Source organism: Equus caballus, chromosome 17, assembly GCF_041296265.1.
Source record: "Equus caballus isolate H_3958 breed thoroughbred chromosome 17, TB-T2T, whole genome shotgun sequence".
NCBI lineage: Eukaryota > Metazoa > Chordata > Mammalia > Perissodactyla > Equidae > Equus > Equus caballus.
This window is the reverse complement of record NC_091700.1, coordinates 100,079,344-100,099,186: the sequence shown is the minus strand read 5'-3', so window position 1 is coordinate 100,099,186 and position 19,843 is coordinate 100,079,344. Positions and strand designations below refer to the sequence as shown.

The 19,843-nt window shown below is 54.0% G+C and overlaps 1 protein-coding gene across 7 annotated transcripts in view; it reads right to left on the bottom strand.

The window, feature by feature from the left end:
• Window positions 1-19,843, bottom strand: part of ATP11A (ATPase phospholipid transporting 11A) — a 154,336-nt gene that overhangs the window by 122,672 nt on the left and 11,821 nt on the right. For 2 of the 7 annotated variants that reach the window (XM_070240019.1, XM_070240018.1), the window contains exon 1: window positions 9,984-10,994. The exons of the other annotated variants lie outside the window; for them this stretch is intronic. The gene's annotated coding sequence lies outside the window, so the exon portion shown is untranslated. Of the gene's footprint in view, window positions 1-9,983; window positions 10,995-19,843 lie in introns of those variants that run through there. 7 annotated transcript variants of the gene reach the window in all.

Here is a 19,843-nt window from a genome sequence, read left to right as displayed (position 1 = left end):
TCCTCCTTCACGTGGTCCCCGGTCCGAGCGTTACTCAGTGCCGAAGCCAGCGTGCAGACACACCTTGACGCGGGAGGCCACACCGGAACACCGTCATTGGCATAATGCGCCTGTGCCCATCCACGGAACTCTGACGTCGATGCCACAGTGACAGCTGACAGCAACCTCTGAGGGGGCCTGCATGTGTTTCAGAAACCTCCCCCACCCTGACACCGTCTCCACCAGGCAGGAGAGTCCGTCTTTGCTTTCAGGGTCAGGCTGCTCTCTGAGCAGCGAGTCCACCCTGCGCCCTGTTCCCAGGACAGCGGAGAGCGACTCCACAGGGAGGGGGCATCTTCACCTTGTCTCCCCTGGACCCAGAACCGTCGCTGGGACAAGAGGCTCAAGATTGAACTGTCAGAGGTCACCCCCAGCTTCTGAGGCAGCCTCACCCTTCCCAGACGCCGAGCGCTGTCCAGGGCAGACAGAGGAAACACGCAAAGGAAGCCACAGACACCACGGCCTGGACGCAAAGTTGGCCCAGAGCCAGGCAGCGAATCCCGGGGATGCGACGACAAAGGGGCCAGGCTCCCACTGCTCTCTGAGGGTGCCGCCCAGCTGGACACTCCATGACGGGAACGGCAGAGGCGGCACAGGGCTGTGCTGGCTGGGAGTGAGGGACCACAGCTGCGTGACCCCCCAAAACTGTAAATCCTGTGGACACACAGCTGTTTGTTCTGGCTTTATATTCTTAAAAACACTGACCTAAACAAAGCGACAAAATCCCATGTAAAAATTGTTCAAATCAGTACCACCTTTCCCTCATTTGGTTCTCAAAAACTACAAACTCCAGAAAACACAAACTTAAAAATGCAAGGAAATCCAGTGTTGATAAACTGAGCTTCATCCTCAGTAGCGCCCAGCGCACCACGGTGCAGGCAGCGGGCAGGGGCTTTACTCCAGGACACGCCAGGGGACCCACAGGCGGTGCCTCACTGATGGAGAGCCCATCCTTTGCAAACAGCGCTGCCTGCGCTCCAAGCAGCACAGACACGGGAACTGAGGTCACGCTGTGTGACACGTGGGACGCGGAGACAGGTGGTGACAATGGGAACCCAGTCACGCTGGCAAGTAACTTCCCAGGGAAGCAGGCCTTGTTGGCAAGACGTACAAACCCATTTCCTCTCTGTGGAAGCCTTTTTCTGGAGCCCAGGGCTACGACTCATTTCAACAGCTCCCTGGACGCCACAGCCACACAAAGCATAGAGTATCTTTGCCTTCACTCTACAGATATTTCTGGGAAAGCCAGAGACAACTCAGGAAAGGCTCCTCTTAAAGGTATTTTCATCTGATGTTATTCAAGCTGAAACTTATGGTAGTGAACTCACCCACAAAGTTGAATTTCCATGATAAAAAATAAAATTTGCTCCTAAAATCCCAAAAGCATTGCCTTTTAAATGAGGGAACCCTGGGGGTAACAATTCAGTTGCATGCTTGCTAATCATACGGCACTGTTCTAAGCATTCCACACGTATTAACCACTTGACTCGCACATCAACTTTGTGAGGTTTTTTTCTTATCATTACTCTATTCTTAAAAGATATACTGAGGCATATTAAAAGATGTAAGAGTCCATTTGTGCAAATATCTGGCCCCACAGCCCTTCCCGCCAACTGTGCTGCCAGAGACACAAAAGCTGCTATTTGTCGTCACTTTGTTTTCAAATTATTCTTATGAAGATAAAATTACAGAAAGTCTGATAGGAAAGGCAAACAACCCACAACACTATACTAATATACATTTTCATTTTTGCATATTCCCTGTGTCCTTGACCACATTCATACGTGATATAAAGGCAATTTTGCAACCTAGTTTTTCAATGCTATCATTTTAGAATAGTAAATAGGGTTAAAGGTTAAAAATACCAAAGGCAGCAGTTCTATGTTGAAATACATGGTTTTTATAGTAGGTTTTTTTTGGCTGAGGAAGATTAGCCCTGAGCTAACATCTGTGCCAATCTTCCTCCACTTCATATGTGGGCCACTGCCACAGCACAGCTGACGAATGGTATAGACCCATGCCTGGGATCCAAACCTGTGAACCCCGGGCTACCAAAGTGGAGTGTGCCGAACTTAAACCACCACACCACGGGGCCGGCCCCATGAGTAGGTTTTATCGCTTCAGTTTCCAGCTCTAGTCTCATCTCCGTCCCACTGCTGCAGATTCAGAGCAGCGTGGGCTCACCTGCTAACCCTGAGCCTCCCATCTCACACAGCTGGGAAGCCTTGGATCTGTAAATGGTGAAACCCAGGGGGAATGTGATAAACCCTAAGAATTCTTCTCTGCAACTACCCACAGTGAATGTCATATTATTTCAATTCTAAAACTCCCCTCCTTTGGATTCTCCAAGAAAACGAAGCATTATTTAGCAAAAAGGTCTAAAGTTAAATATAAACCACACTCTCCTGGAAATTTCTGAGGACACGTTTTTTTATTGGAGGGGCACACACCTCACAATTTTTCCTGAGACGTGTCATGGGGGAGGCTGGGCTTTAAAACGATGACAATCTTTGTCACAGCTGGAACAGCCTTGAAAACCCTGGAAGGCATTAGGACCTCCCTCCAGCTGCCAACCCAGTGGGGCATCTTGGAGGAATGCAGCAGACGCGCCCTCGCCCTCGGGGCCTCCTTCCCTGCCCCAGGCCCTCGAGGGGAGCGCCAGCCCCGGGGCACAGCCAGCAGCCACCACGCTGGCCACTGACTTCAAAGCAGTCAGTGCCTCTCCGGCTCCAGCGGACGTGCTCAGTGCTCCTGTCACACGCTCGTCCTGCACCTGGAACCTCCTCCCAGGACAAGGCCAGGCCTTCTCCCCACCCTCCCCGTCATCTGTGAAGACTTTCTGACCATCAGCGGCAGCAGGTGGCAACGGCCCCCCATCCCCCTGCACCGTTCTCGTGTTCAATCACCCCTTGTTTATTCACGATGAAAATGCCGCCCAAGTTTGCCCAAAACTCAGTGAACTGAGGACTAAATGCCTTTTCCTGTTCCACTGACGACACGACCGGAACTATCGCCTCCTGAGAGGGCGCGGTGGAGAGCCACCCTGAAGAGCTACAAGAAATGTCGAGGGCTCTGAATCAGCCCAGCTCCAGGAGAAGTGGAAACGGCTGACAGCGAGCCGGCCCCTCTGGGCCTTGCTCAGCAGCCTCGAATGGCCCATCTCAGGCTACGAGGAAGGCTCTAGAAGGTCCTACCGGAGCAGCATCTCCAAGCCCCACGGTGAGCCCAGTCATGGAGAGCATACTCAGGAGCATGCTGACCCCCATGCAGAACCAACACACGCACCTAGAGCTCTCACTTCAGCCCTGCGGGGACTGCTTCCACAGACCCCTGTGGTCATTCTCAATACCAACCAGTGTGATCTTCTAGCAACATAGGTCCCCCATGTTTCTAAAACCTCCCGACCTCACTGTCCATGGCCCTCCCCGCAGTCACTGCTCCCATCTCAGGGCCTTTGCACGTGCTGTTCCTCACCCAGACCACCCTCCCTCAGACATGCACAGGGCCCCCTCCGTGGGGCCAGACATCCAGACATCCGTGGGGCCTGGAGACGCTGCTCCGGTAGGACCTTCTAGAGCCTTCCTCGTAGCCTGAGATGGGCCATTCGAGGCTGCTGAGCAAGGCCCAGAGGGGCCGGCTCGCTGTCAGCCGTTTCCACTTCTCCTGGAGCTGGGCTGATTCAGAGCCCTCGACATTTCTTGTAGCTCTTCAGGCTGGCTCTCCACCGTGTCTCCACCACACCCTCTCAGGAGGCGACAGTTCCGGTCGCTTTACACCCACACCAGCTCAGCGAGGCCAGCCCTCACCACTCTGTTTAAAACTGGGAGCCCCCCACCCCGGAAGCCCGTCATTCCCAGCTCCCATCCCCCGTGGGGTTTCTCCATAATACTGATCACCACAAATTACAGGATATTTCAGTGAACATTCCATTGAACAGTAACTTACATACAAAATGTGCTGGTCCCAGGTGTGCAGCCCAGCCTTCACCTGGGTACCCAGATTTGGTCAAGAAACAGAACATCCCTTCTGCCCCAAGGGGCCCCTCCCACTATCCCAGCCTCTCCCGGGAGGGATCAGCATCCCGACCTCAGCGCAGGACCATCGCTCACCGGCTCACAGATGCAGACCCAGCAGGAGCTCCACCTGCGGCCCTGGCTGATGACCACTCTGGGCTCACTTACGGGCGGATCTGGGAACCAGCTGAGAAAAGCTCTTAGAAGCACAATTACCATCAGGCGGTTGCTCCAGCAGCAGCGGGCACCCCTCTCCCTGCGGGCGGGCGGTGCCCTGGCCCCTCTGTCCCTGAGGCCTGGCATTTCATCTCCTGGAGACAGAGGCAGATGACTGCTCCCACCAGAGACGCCTTCTTCTCTTTCTGTCTTTTCAGGGCCGCATGGGACCCGAGGCACCAACTGCATTTACAGCAAAGCTCCCTTGGTGCAGAGGTGGGCAGGGCAGTCCTAGGACGGCTCCCGGCCCTCCCCCCGCACCTGTGCCAACAAGAGCTGCGGGGGGCATGGGGCTGGCCCCGCGGCCGAGTGGTTAAGTTCGAGCGCTCTGCTGCAGGCGGCCCAGTGTTTCGTTGGTTCGAATCCTGGGTACAGACATGGCACTACTCATCAAACCACGCTGGGGCAGCATCCCACATGCCACAACTAGGAGGACCTACAATGAAGAATATATAACTATGTACGGGGGGCTGTGGGGATAAAAAGGAAAAAAATAAAATCTTAAAAAAAAAAAAAAGAGCTGCGGGGGGGCAGAGGGGTGCCTGTCTCCCTGCCTCCCTCACTCTAGACCTTGTCTTCCTCACCAGCACAACCACCTGAGACACACGGCCCACCTCACACCTCGCAGACTCCAGTAACCAAAAGACCACGCTGGGGGATGCCGTCCCCAGGCGCTCTCCACAGACGGAGGCTCCAAGTTCTGGAAGATCTCTGGGGACGGGCAACTCACAGCCACAGGCTGCAACCGCACACTCCTCCGGGGGTGGGGGGAGGGGGGCCTCTGTTTTGCCTGTGTGATACTGTGACTTATAATAATATATGTTTGGTCTTCATCCTTTCCCGGCACGGAGCTCCTAAATCCCTTGGGATTTCCTAACGGGTGAGAGCCACAAAGGTGTCCTTTGTTACGTTAATGAGGTGAATTTGGACCCCCACCTAAGGATCAGGGCTGGCTGCCAGGATGACCAATGGCCGGATTGGAGGGCTGGAACTTTCCGTTGGTTCAATCACCAATGGCCAATGGTTTAATCAGTTATGTCTAGTAATGAAGCCTCCATAAAACCCAAAGGACAGGCCTAGAGAGGCTGGGCGGGCGTGAACACGTGCCGATGCGAGGAGAGCAGCGCCCTTTCCCACGGACCGTGCCCTGTGCATCTCTTCCGTCCGCTGTTCCCGAGTTATAGTCCTTTAAAACAGACCAGTAATCTAGGAAGGAAGCTGTGTCTCTGAGTTCTGTGAGCTGCTCCAGCAGCAGATTAATAAACCCCAGGAGGGGACACGGGAGCCTGCGGTGTACCGCGCTGGTCAGAAGCCCCCGTCACATCCCGGACTTGCAGCTCTTGTCTGAAGCGGGTGGTGCCGTCTGGCGGGACGGAGCCCTTAACCTGCGGGGTCTGACGCTGTCTCCAGTGTATACCCGGGGTCAGCACTGAGTCGACTTCTCGGACACCCTGCTGTTGTCAAGAACTGCCTGGATGTGTGGGGAAACCCACCCCCCAGGGGAACTGGGTCCAGAACCTTATTTACCTTTGTCTAAGCTATTTTGTGACTACATCACTGCATTCTGAATTTACGCAGAGAGAACCACCACCTGCACTTGGTCTTTAGGGTCATTAAACACCCACTTAGCACTTCCTATATGCAAATTATTCTGAGGCACCTAGGTAAACTGAGGCCTGTGTCTACGGCTGGAAACCCAGGCTGCTGCGTGGGGGTACGTGAGTGGGGGTGCCGAGTAAGAAATTAAAACCTAAAAGTGGACTTCAGGGAGACGAAGGAGGCAGTGGAGGCCAGGAAGGAGGGGACAAGAAACCTTCACAGGGTCTCGTCTCCTCCCCAGGAGCCTCTTGCCAGCTCCTCCGTGTTCCAGAAGCATCCTGGACTCGTCTTGACCACAAAAGGCCACACGTACAGGGATCATGGAGGTTCCTGTCTGCCCGGCCCAGGCCTGGCTGCCATCCCGGGAGCTCCCTGAGGGGCAGGGGTCCAGGTCTTCTGTAACAGGCGCCGGGTTGAAGCAGGCGTGGGGTTCAAATTCTCCACCAGGAACAGCACGGCCACGGCCCAGTAGGAAGGGGCATTGAAGGGTCAACAGTGGACCGAAGGACCATCTGCGGGACTCGGGCCAGGCCCGGAGGCTATGCCCCAGTGCAGAGCAGAAGCGGGTGCCAGCCTGGAGAGGGCAGCGGGGAACAGGGCAGGGCACAGATGGCCACAGAAAGCGGCATGGGGTAAAGGAAAGCAAGCAAGTTCTGGAAAGCAACACTCGATGCAGATTCTGGCTCTGGTCTCCGTCCGGTTCCCGGCACAGAGCTTCAAAAGCCCTTGGAATTTCCTGTGTGGCAGGAGGGCATCTGGTCCTTCACCCCGAGCCCCTTTCGATCACACCTCTCAGGGGTGGGGAGGGCTCAGTTTCGGGGAGGGGCTGGCCCACCCTGATCACAGGGCTGGGACTCTCACCCCATTCCCCTGGGGAGGGCAGGAGGCTGCGCCCAGCCATGTGGCCAGTGCCGTGCTGAGACCCCAGAGAGAAGCGTGGGGAGCTTCCTGGTGGTGGGCAGACGCATCAAGCGCTGGGAGGGTGGCGGGGAGAGGGCAGGGAGCCTGCACCCCTGCAGGACCCCCCTCCTGGCATCGCTTCCACTTGGCTGGTGCTGAGCTGTGTCCTTTATAACAAAACTGTGCTTCCAGTGAGTTCTGGGTGTTGTCTGGTAAATGATCAAACCTGGGAGGGCTGTGGGAAGCCTGAATTCATAGTTGGTCGGTCAGACGCACCGGCGGCCCCGGGACTCACGGCTGGCGTCCACAGTGGGGACAGTCCTGTGGACTGAGCCCTAACCTGCGGGGTGGGTCAGCACCAACTCTGGGTACCCAGCGTCAGAAGTGAATTGATCTGCAGGACACCCGCGAGTGTCAGGAACCAGTGACAGAACAGGCTGCACCTGCTCTGACACCAGAAGCACGACTTCACAGGCGCTGCCAATCCTGGGAGCCTCATCCTCCTCAACTGAGGATTGAGGTCCCACCAGCTGGACCCTGACAGGCTTTTCACTATATCAAATGACAGACCCCCTAAAGGCTAAGGTGGCACATGTAAATGTGGTTCCCTCAGGATCAAAGGAACCCGGCGGCCCCCATCAGGTGGGCAGCCCAGAGGCTCCTGGTCCTCCACGCTCCGGGGCCCGGCCATCTGGAGGAGGGAACCAGGCGTGTGTCCGAATCCATCAACCCAGACGTCAGCTCCAGACTTGTGGGTCAAAGGTCCCAGGGCACTTGGGTTAAAACGACCCCACCTCCCCCACTACACATGGCGGGACGTGCGCCCGGCCCCTCGTCACGTCTCAGGGTCTGGGGCAGGGACAGGCAGGCCCCTCTCCGGCTGCTCCACACTCTCAACCGCCCTCCGTTCCAGTGTCTAACCTTGACTCCTCCCTCTGCTTACATTAACCTAAAAGTTTGGGGGGTCTGGAGACAAGGGAGGGAGGAGGTGGACCTGAGGGCGCGTACCAGATGTCCACTTTATGTCCTCCGGCCATGGCTGACCGTGGGACTCATCGTGGCCACCTCTGCCCCCCCGCCACTCTGCCATCGTGTGAGGCCCCCTCCCTCTGCCCCCCAGCCCCCGAGGCCCTCGTGCTCAGGGCACACTCTTCTCTGACTTGTCCAAGAACACGGGAAACTGATGTTATGTTTGTAAACAGTGACTGTGGCGGTGGCCCCAGGCGGGAGGCCAGCCTGGTCTCAGCTTGATCACCATGCGAAGCCCTCACTCCAGTGGGTCCAAAGGCACAGGTGAGGAGGTCTGTGTCCTCAGCCCTCAAGGTCAGCTCTATCCAGCCTTGCCCTCTGCCGTTTTCCCTCACGGTGGTTTTAAATGTGTTTCTAGGCTGTTCTGGGGGGACCTCTTTATCAGATTGATGGGGCTATGGTTAGCAACAGCGCGCAGGAAGTGCCCGGAGGACCAACAGGAGCAGGACCCAGCTCAACCACAGCCAGTCTCCACTGTGGGCAGGACAGCTGCCACCGTCCACTGAGCGTCCGCTTCTCAGTCAGAACAGTGATGACGTTCTGTGCTGGGAACTCATTTTAATTCATTTTAGCGGTAAAAGCTTTATTCTTTTTTCTGATTGCAAAAGCAATACATGATCAGTATTAAACTTTGAGCACAAGCAGAAAAACAAAGATGAGATAACAACCACCCATAATCTTGACATCCAGAGATAATCACTAACATTTTTGTGTATAATTTTCCAGATTTTTTTCTATGCGCATATTCACGTGACTCCATAAAAAGGCACATATACTAAAAATGGGACCATATTACAGCTACTGTTTGCAATATGCTCTTCTCATCCAACACAGTATAAGCTTCCTTCCACATCAATAAATCTAAATCTGCACCATCTCTCTAAAGGACCACGTGGCACTCCCCTGCATGAACTCTCAGTTGCGTATTCAGTCAAATCCCTGTGAGAGATCTGAGGTGCTGGCCTGGCTGGAGGAAACAGTGCTGCAAGGCACATGTTAATACGGTCCTCTTTGTGCACTGGGCCCATGATTTCCCGAGGTTAATTCCTAGAAATGGAATGGAAATATTTACTTTGCACCAACGATACCATTTTTTTTGATTAAGGAAATGGGATTATTCCTACAGCCTACACGTTAATCTTAAATGGTAATAGTGTTTCAAAACAAAGTAATAAAAAGAAAAATTTATAAGAAAATAAAAGGTAGTCTTTTTATATTTATTTGCTTTTACGCTGCCTCGCTGAAACAGTTGACACACCTGCGGCAGATCATAAAATTACCTGGCCGTGCGTCGGAAGGACAGGCTCAGGCCGGGGCCCCTCCGACAATCTGCCAAGACGGCATTCAACAACACTCAAAGATCACAGGCATCAGTTCCAACAGCTAGGCTGTCGATCCATCCACCGCCCCCTCTTTTTCTGTTAGAACCAATGCCGCCGTTTTAAGCCTCGCTCATCTCTTAATATTCTGCTCAAGACCAGCCTCTGATCCACTCGCTGCTGACTGCTGAGGGCTGACTCCACACCCAAGAACAGGGTCCCCGCAATCCCGGAGAAGGACGGTTCTAAGACACTGCACAGGGCAGGTGGCTCACAACCCACAGTGCTGACCCCCCATCTCCCGGCTCCCCAAAGTCCACCACACACAAGGACGAGGGCGGACCCCACGAAAGGCAGCTCTCACGCCCGTGGCATTTCAGACGACACTGGCAGATCTCTTCTCTGTTAGGATGTACGCGGAACGTGGAAAGTTACAAAATTGTTAACTGCAAACATTCATTTTTGGTCGGCTAAAAAATAAAACTTCATGAGCACAAACAAAAAGCAGAATGAACAGTGTTAGTGGAAAATAAAATTGTTGGAGCTTCAAAAACCTCCAGATGACTTCATTAGTATTTACACTGCTTTTACACCTCTTTCCGAAACTAAAGCAACAAGGGCTTCCTGCAGAAAAGGCGAAAATGAAGACAAGCAAAGAGAATCTCGCGCAGAACCGGGCAGGGACAACCGAGCCCTGGAGGGAGGTCGAGGCAGCCACTTTTAACACGTGATAGGTTTCCAGGTCTCCACCACCATCATTTGACGAATTCGGTACTGTCAGGCCTCTGGGGAATGAGTCAGGACTGCCATCACAAGCAGTGCAGAGAAGCCGAAAACGAACAAACAAAACCCAAAACTGTCACCTTACCAGTAGCGTCTGTAACGTACGTAAAGGTTGCACGACCAGATGCACCAAAATCACGAACGTTCACCACAAGAGTAATTGTGGAGTTCTTGTTCTCAACCCAGGAAGGTTTGTCAAAATGCTGATTTCTAAAAACTGCGTCTTCCAGACTCCCACGTCCCTTCTGGTCAGGGGTGGACCTGATGAGGCAGGAGGCACTGTGTGACCTGAGACCGTGCCACCCTTGGGTCACAATGAGCATTCTGAAATAAAAGTAGCCCGACAGGTCGGAAGTGATTCAGGAGAAAAACCGTCACTTCAGCTTTGAACTGCGCATGCAATTATCTCACCAGCCTTTTATGATGGAAAAATGGGACCACGTTTTGCAATTAGTCTGATCATTCCGTTCTTTATACTTGAAAAAATTTCTGCCCCAAGTAGAGGACGTTCTGCTCGTGCTTCTCATTTCTCACGTATGTAGAATTCCCAGCACAAAGTCTCCACTTCCTCGTTCTGAGAACACGCCCACAGCCCCCTGGGCTCCAAAGCCCAGCAGGACCACCGGGTTTGCTTGTCCGCAGACCCTGTGAGCCGAGAAAGCACACGGCGCCAGCCGCCCAGCTCCCAGTGTCCTCCGAACTCTGCTGATTCCGTCACTTCACTTTTAACACGTGTGCAGCTTGCTCAGAGGCAGACAGACAGAGGTCTGGATGTGGAACAGGGAGCAGCATCCCCACCAGCACCTCCAAAGGGACCGGCCCACCGCTTGGGGTTTCACTGAGCTCTCGACTGCTGCCGGGGGCTGGCAGCTCTCCTCCCGCCCACAGAACGGGAACCCTCGGCTCCCCCGCCCGCACCTCCTGCGGCCTTCCCCGGCTGCCCACAGCCCTCCAGGCACCCTGACCACACGACCTGAGCTGGTGCTGGGTTCAGAGCACATCAGCAGCAGGCAGGCTCTGGCCTCACCTGACAATGCCCCGGTGCCGGCACCTGCTCTGTCCCCCAGAAGGCAGAGCTGGCGCCTGCTCAGTGACCCAGGAAGGAGGGCAGGCGGGAGCGACTCAGGAGGCACCAGCGCCCCCGGAGCAGCAGCACGGCTGCCCCAAACGTCAATCAACACAGGAAAACCACCACAAACGTCTTCTCTGGCTGAGACGAGAATGTCCCCGATTGGCTCTTCGTGGCTCCCATGGGACCCCGGAACCCAGAGGATGCTCCCTAAGGAGTAAGAAATGAGGTCTGGAAAAGGCAGAGATCAGGCTCAGCAGGAGGAAGAAGAGAAAGGGGGGGGAGGGAGCAGGAGGGCCCAAGAACACACAGCAGAAGGGGAGGCAGGCTCCCTAGGGGTCTGAGCTGTGGTGGCGGGAAAGCGGGGTTGTTATGAGGGCCACACGCACCCACTTAGGAACACCTTCTGTGGGCGCACAGTTCAGCTCTGCAGAGCAACGCACAGGACCCACGGGGGGCAGGGTGAGGTCTGGAAACATCTGACACGCCCAGGCCCTGTGCTGTGCTAATTCAGGCGGGGCCAGGCACAGGGAGCGGCCCTTGCTGGCCCTGCCACGTGACACTGCAGGGATGGTGGGCGGCTCACAGCACCTCGGGGAGGCTGGAGGACCAGGCTCAGAACACAAAGGCCAGGGGAATCCTGGCGAGAATGTGTCCCCAGTCTCTGCATCATCTCCCCAACATTCACAGTCCAAATGAGCAGCTCATGAGCCTCCCCCCAGGACTCATCCTGCTCCAGGGCTGCCACACTGGCCCACATCCCGCTGTGTCCTCCAGCCAGGTTATTTCAGCATGAATGAAGGGACAGGCATGGTATTTCTAAGGCAAAGACATGGCGGGCAGACACCTCCCTCCCCAACCCTCCGAGGCCCACAAGCCATGTGGAGACGGGGCCCTCAGTCTCCAGTCCCGCGGGGCACCCGCCCACATCACTCAGGAACATTCACAAAGCAGCAGAGGACCGGGTACAAATTCCTGCGAGCACGGCAGCCACGCCCGGGCTGAAGGGACCAGATTAAGGTCGCATCTGGAGAAAGATTAATCCGTAGAGAACTCCCAGAGATTTTAATCAAGTGTAGGAAGAGCAGATGGGCCGTGCTGTGGCAAGGAGCCGGGCCCAGGTGTGGAGGGAACATGGCCGGCACCCTTTACAAAGCTGAAGACACATGGGCCCAAATTCACCAAGTTCGTGCCTCTTTCATAGACTCAGAAATGAGCCAACGCTTCTTCTGGGGCAGTCTAGGGAAACCTGAGGGCACCAGTCCTTTCAGAAGGTTTTGGGTCCATAAAAATCGCTGCAGGACACAACCCAAGTGTCCACTGATGATGAATAAACAAAGTGTGTGAAATACAAATAATCACTCAGCTTTTAAAAAGAAGGAAATCCTGACACGTGCTACCACGTGGATGAACCCTGAGGACATCATGCTAAGTGTAAAGAGCCAGTCACGAGGGACAAACACTGTGAGATCCACTTACATGAGATACGGCGAGTCGTCACACTCTTAGAGACAGAAAGTAGAAGGGCGGCTGCCAGGGGCTTGCGGGGTGGTTAATGGGGGCAGAGATTCAGTTCTGCAGGATGATGAGTTCCAGCAACGCATGGTGGTGACGGTTGTACAATGGTGTGAAGGTTCTTGTGCCATTCATTTTTATACCATAAAATGGCTAAGACGATAAATTTTGTTTTGCATATTTTACGACAATAAAAAAAATGTGATGCCTAATTATCTCACTGTCTGCCAGAAACTTGGGGACAGACAGCCCTGGGTGTTCTCGCCACCCTCGGTCAGGAGCACTTCACCTTCCTGTTCTTCTGTCTGTGTCAGTCTCATCACACACAACACTTGTGTTACAGAAGTGTATAAAACAAGCACAGATGTGGGGCTATAGAAGCCACGTGCCCAAATGGGGAGCCAGCCCCCTCCTGCTCCTTCCTGTCTCTCCCGCCCTGCTTAGAGCTGGGGGGCCGGGAGCGGGGGCCTGGGGGCCCTTGGGGCTGCCCCAACCGTCAATCAACACAGGAAAACCACCACAAACGTCGTCATCTCTGGCTGAGATGAGAATGTGCCCGGCTGGCTCTCTGTGGTTCCCACGGGACCCCGGAACCCAGACGATGCTCCCTAAGGAGCGGGAGATGAGGTCTGGAAAAGGCAGAGATCAGGCTCGGCAGGAGGAAGAAGAGAAAGTGGGGGGAGGGAGCAGGAGGGCCCGAGAACACACAGCGGAAGGGGAGGCAGGGAACCACCAGGCTCACTCCCTCTTCCTCTGCCATCAGTTCTCCATCAGCATGGCGGGCGTCCTCTTTCCTCAGCGGGGCACACACACTGAGACCTGGTTTCATTTCAGCCTTGTCAACACTTAGCTGTCGGCAAAAGATTAAGTGGCCAGAAGGTGATCTTCCCACAAACTAACAGGGAAGGAAATTTCCATTCCGCCTGAAACGACTGGAGCCTCAGAAGCCACCACAGCATTAAACAGGAACGAAAACCCACGGAGACCTCCTTCTAAAAGATGGGCACAAGGACACTGACCGAATACTACAAAACTGTCGTTTACGCGGTACACGATTTCTTTTATTTGAATATGCTCAACAATACGAATATTTATATCCACAGGGACCATGAAAATTTTTTAAAAATCACTTCATTTCATAAATATTCACACAGCTTTGTGAACTCTGTGTCATACGGTACTACGCAGAATACTAAAACAGACGAATTTATAAGTACTATACGTCCACTGAAATTCAACTTGACTTGTTTTAAAATTTCGAGCCTCTCTCACGTTAGCCAAATGTATCAGAAAACCATCGGCTTCTGACAGCGTTAGGACGCCAAGACACTAAACCCCGCTGTGCGCTCAGCACCAAGTCCCCCAGGACTCAATAATGGACCCCTCTTTGTTATTTTGTCCTACGGACAGAAGGACAGGCAGGAGTGGGCACTGTCTGGCCAGAACTGGCCCTCGGCCTGATTTCACTCCAGCCACAGAGCCGCAAGTTGGAAGTGGGTGTTTGGCCTCTGTTTGGGGCACTAGCCTGGTCCATGAAAGGGGGCACCAAGGAGAAGAGGCGTTGGGGGCAGGGACCCCCAGTGAACCGGCAGCAGCATTTCCAGCGATAAAGAAAGGCTCTGCTCCGGGCCTGTCCCTGGTCTCGCTCTCTCCCCCACCCGACTCTACCGCCAGACTGTGGATCCTGGCTGAGCTTCCCGACGAAGGTTTGCGTGCTTCCCGACGAAGGTTTGCGTGCTTCCCGAGGAAGGTTTGCGTAACAGCGACCGACGAACGGAAAAGATCTGCCCTGGAGACAGGCCAGCCTCTGCCCCACTAGCCCGCGTGCGACCTGGGGCTGGCGGCCTACACATTCTGGACTCCCTCTCACTGTCCCTCAGTTGGGGGTTTAAATGACACCACCTACACAGAAAGGCTGCAGGAAACCAGCCCTCACACCCTGATACCTGGGTAAGCAGAACTGTGAAAAGAGCACTTCATCCATGGGGGGTGGGGGTGCTTAATTAAATTGTCTTCATCTGTGGGGCCACTACACTGTTCACTTCTGGGGAGCTACTGGCCAAATTTTATGGGGAGCAGAAACCAGCGGCAGTATTTTCAAGGCGTACACAGCACTCAGCACTCTTCTTCAGGGGAAGAAGAACAAAAAGGCCCCTGGAAACAAACACGGAGAAGAGGCACGGGGCAGCTCGCTTCGGTTTTTACGCTAATCAGGAAGAGGTCTTGCATCTCATGCAGGGCCAGCGTTAGTGGTCAGACGTCCGAGCACCGTCCAGCCCTCTGGCCCCCAGACGCTCGGCTGCGCTGGGCTGAGGAGCCTCAGCTCCTCTCGGACATCGGTTAAGGCTTCTCCCCTCCACCCTCCCTCACCTGCGCTCCAGACCGGAGTCCGCGGACGGACGCTCCTCCGGTGACACTCAGAGGCGGAGGGAGCAGGAGGGGCTGCGGCTAGGGACCCAAGTGAGGCCTGACCTCGCGCCTTCATCTGGGCATCTCCTGGTTCCTGGGGATCTGCTCCAGCGAATTCCAGCCTGGGCTGCTGGAAAGCCGCGACCGCCAGCTGCATCCAGAGAAACACCAGGGTCGCGTCCGAGCCAGGCCAGCGGGTTTCCTCCCTGCTCCTGCTTTCTGTCCCAGCGGGTGGAGCTGACAGTCAACGTGAGCTCGCTTCTTTCCCTCTGAGTTTTATTTTGAACCAATCAGTAACTGAGGACAGTTTTCCCTTGACTACTTCAAAACACTTATTTTTTTTTTTTTAAAGATTTTATTTTTTTTTTTCCTTTTTCTCCCCAAAGCCCCCCGGTACATAGTTGTATATTCTTCGTTGTGGGTCCTTCTAGTTGTGGCATGTGGGACGCCGCCTCAGCGTGGTTTGATGAGCAGTGCCATGTCCACGCCCAGGATTCGAACCACCAAAACACTGGGCCGCCTGCTGCATAGCGCGTGAACTTGACCACTCGGCCATGGGGCCAGCCCCCAAAACACTTTTTTAAACGACAAACTTTTCCCGTGAATGTGAAATTCTAACTACAGCACAACTGGAGAGGAGAGAGGCTCAGGCGTAGGGAGACCTGCCCTCCTGACTCGGTGTCAGCGTCCCTAGACAGGCTGCCTGGGGAGGTGGCCCTGCGAGGGTCACCAGAGGGGAGAGCGGTGCCCACAGACAGCTAGCACAGGGTGGGGGTCCCACCCACTGGGCCCCAACCCCAGCCTCCTGCCCCGTACCGCGGGCCTGTGGCACTCGGCCTGGAGGGCAGGACCAGGGTCTGGGCAGCTGGAGGGAAAACGGACGGGTCACCAAGCATCAGCCCAGGGCTGGGCACCAAGTCAGAGCCCTGGCACTCTGCATCACCTGCCATTTGTGCTCTCGGGCCGAAGTGGCACGCAAGGACTGGACACCTTTTGGGTCCCTTCTCCTTCCCCCAAATACAAAACGTGCCGTGACCCCCCTCTAATTTCACTAGCCATGAGTGACCTCTGACCCCAGCACTTGGAGAACCGAGTCCCTGTTTCAAACAATGTGGGTGCCTCAGCGCTCCTGGAGGAGCAGCGTGACAGCGCCCCAGCCTCACGTGCTCCTCCGCCCAGCAAGTCCTCCCGGCTGCCCTCGGCCCGGTCACTGTCCCCTGCAGCCCAGGCTCCCTTCACCGTCACCATCAGGGACCCTTACCCGGTGTACAGGAAGACGGGACGGACGAGATGGCGGAGGTGCAGGAGGGCACGTGCCCCCATCCCCCAGGGAACGAGGGACAGCACATAGCTGTGACTTGTCCTGTCGTGTTCTCTAAAATCACTTTTGTTATTTTCAGTATTTGCCCCAAAATGGAACCACCCTTCTTCCCGTGGCCCGTACTGGCCACCTGGGAGCCACCTCCCTCCATGGCCCTTTCATTACACATTTCACATGTGGCTGCTCCTACCCATACAGAGAACCCCAAATGCAAATCCGAGGCGTCAGAGCCGCACGCTCTAAGGCCAGGAAGCGACCACAGGCCCAGGGAGGCCACGCAGCCCACCAGACACAGGGCCCGGGCCTCGGGCTGCCCTCCCGCGGGACCCTCTCCTACCACCGCACAGGGCCTGCCCTCCGGTGCCCTTATGGTCGCAGCTGGAGCAACAAGGGGATGGGAACGGCTCCCGCGGCCTGGAAACCTCTTCTGACAGCGGTGGGTCAGGAGAGGAAGCAGCCCGTGCCCGTCTTCTGGCCCTGCCTGGCCTGTGTTCGTCCCGCCACACCGGAGAAGGTCACGCTTACATCCATGCACCGTGGGGGGGATGGCCACGCATCCACAGGTGGCACCCAGCACCGTTCTGAACAAACGCTAGAACAACCGTGCGTGTAGGAATGACGCTGTGAAGTGAGGAGATCAGTACACGAGTCATGCAGTGTGGACGGCCGGCTCACGCTGCACAGTTACACTTGGTCTTTCCGTCTGGAGGCCACGCGCTGGCCCTGAAGATGGATTTCATGATCATCTATTCAAGAACGCGCTTTTCCTGAAGGGCCCACAGACGAGCCCCTACACGTCTGCCAAGAAAAAGCCTGAAAAGTCTTTGTAAAAGTGTACTGATACCGACTTAAAGCTGGTCAGCCCTTTACACGGATGGACGTGCAGATGCTCTCCACGAGCCAAGCAATTCCACGTCTTCACATCCCCGATTCCTGGCTCACAGGGCCAGCGCAGCGCCCGGGGGACGGGACGTGTGCTGTCTGGGGGAGCAGTCAGCACGGCCTCCAGCGGGCAGCTTGGCCAGGACGGGCAGAGAGGCCTGGCCACGGCTCCACGTGACCCACGGCGACGGAGCACTTGCCACAGAGCTCCCCGGGGGCGGCCGTGACATCTGACTTCTGCCCAGTCAGACCCCTCTCCCTCCCATGCACATGACAGATCCTAGTGAACTCTGCCCCCTGACCTCCCTGCTAGGGTCTGCTCTCAGAGCAGCCGGGGCCTAGGTCAAGACAGGACCCAGACCACTCTCTTCCCCAGCCCAGCTGGTTAAAACAATAAAACAAAACAGAATCAGATACACACGTGATCCCAACTTCTGGATGCAAACCCCCTCGATGAGTTCACAACTTGGGAGGAGACAAGTCGAGGCTGAAATGACTAGAGGCGTGTGACATGTCTGTGGGCGGGGGGGGGGGGGGGGGGGGGGGTGTGGGGTGGGGTGGGACGGAGCGGAAGGAGCGGTGCCCTGTGCTGCCTGGGGAGAGGGCCTCAGCCCAGGGAGGAACTGAGAGGCCTCTGCAGGTGACGCCCTCAGGCACAGGATCCTGAATTTCCACCCGTAATAAACTGATAAGAACCCACGTCATCCCCTTTATTAATGAACTAAAACTGTGAGGGTGCTAAGGAAAGCCGTTAAGGCTGTTTTTTAAGTTTTACTTTTCTGTCAACTCGGAAGATTACCTGCCAAACAGGGCGTCTAGCCAACTCACAGCTACAACGGCGGCTGCAAATGAGCCAAACTATTTAAGAGATATAATCGCTCAATTTCACAATTATGAGTCTTGTTAATAAATCAAGTTCTAATTAGGAGACTTGTTGCTTTCAAAACCACACCATTCTCTGAAAGCAACAGAGCAACTGATGAAATCAAAGAATTATTTCAATTTAAGAACGAAAACCTCATATCCCCTGGAGTAGAAATAACAGGAAATCGCTTCTCACAGAACCAACAATTTTACAGAAAACCATCCTCAAATGTGATTTTAAATTCAATTAATCTATTTCTTAATAACTTTTTAAATAGAAAAAGAATAAATGTTATAGATTAAGTGAAAATAGAAAACTTATTCAAACCAGTCAATTAGCAGAATGCTGTTTCCAGAAGAAAATTTCACATAAAATGCTTTAATTCCTATTTCTTATAAATGCACTTAGGAGAAAGCCACATAACTTCATAACGTCATTAAGCAAATATCACTTTGAGCTGGATTATTTGAATGTACTGCCAAATACACGTAACTTTCATGATATTGTCTCTTATTAAAGAATTACTTGCGCCAAGACAAGTATCAGATTTTCTTCTCTGGAACAATCATCACAATTCTTTTTCTCTCAAACAATCACATTTTAACCGAAACATGAAGCTCAAATGAATCCTCACATTCAAGTATTCAACTTTTAATAAAACTTACCATCACCAATTATTTAAAAGAAAAAAAACCCTCCTACCTGGGTACATTTTCCATTAAAATTTAATTAATGCTTGGGTTTGAATAAGTCTTCTCATGACCCTGCTCAGGTCTTTTTCACTTATTAAAAAAAATGCGTTTCAAAGAAAGCAAGATACACAATATCAAATGTAGAATATACTACGTGAAATTGCCCAGAAGCCAGTTTCTGCTCAGGATGATGAAAAAGTTTTGGAAATGGATAGTGGTGGGAACTGCACAACAGTGTGACTGTACTTACCGAAAAATGGTAAAAAGGATAAATTTTATGTTATGTATGTTTTACCACAACAAAAAAAAAGGTGCCCAAAAACCAACCCATTGTACTTTCATTCAATAAATCAGTACACCTTCCTAATCTGAAAGATCATCCAGATTTCTCTATTATGTAACATTTTCCTCCTTTGGAAATTTCGAAACAAATTTAAAACTTTATAAAGAAGCAACACAAATAATATACTTTTTGTTTTTTTTGAGGAAGATTGGCCCTGAGCTAACATCCACTGCCAAAATCCTCCCCTTTTTGCTGAGGAAGACTGGCCCTGAGCTAAGATCTGTGCCCATCTTCCTCTATTTTATATGTGGGACGCCTGCCACAGCATGGCTTGATGAGTGGTGTGTAGGTCCACGCCCAGGATCCACACCGGGGAAACCCAGGCCACCGAAGCACAGCACACTTAACTGCTGTGCCACCGGGCCGGCCCCCATATTCCATATTTTAAGCAATGAAATTTGAGAGGCAGCCACATGCTCCTATTAAACAAAATGTAAGTCGCATGTCACCCTGTTCACACGTACATGCCCCTGCCCCGTGGCCCCTCCACCTCAGGCCCTGTGTGGCCCAGCCCTCAGGCTTCCCCTGCCTGGAACCATGCTCCCCGGCCCCAGGACCACGCTCCTGTCCCCTTCCGAGGGAGGCCGTCCCGACCTCCTCCACCACCCCATGGGCAGCCCACCTCACTCTGTCCACAGCGGTTCTGACACTAGCATGCCACGTGCTCCCTTACTTTCTACCATCTACCACAAAAATTTTGTCTCCAGGACAGCCGCACGTCTGAGCATCCTGCTCCCCACTGACTCCCAGCGCACACGGCAGGTGCTGGAGAACACTCCATGAACATCAAACGCCGAGCGCCTGGAGCGCACCGAGTCACCACGTGGTGGGTTCGCCCTGACGCGGGGG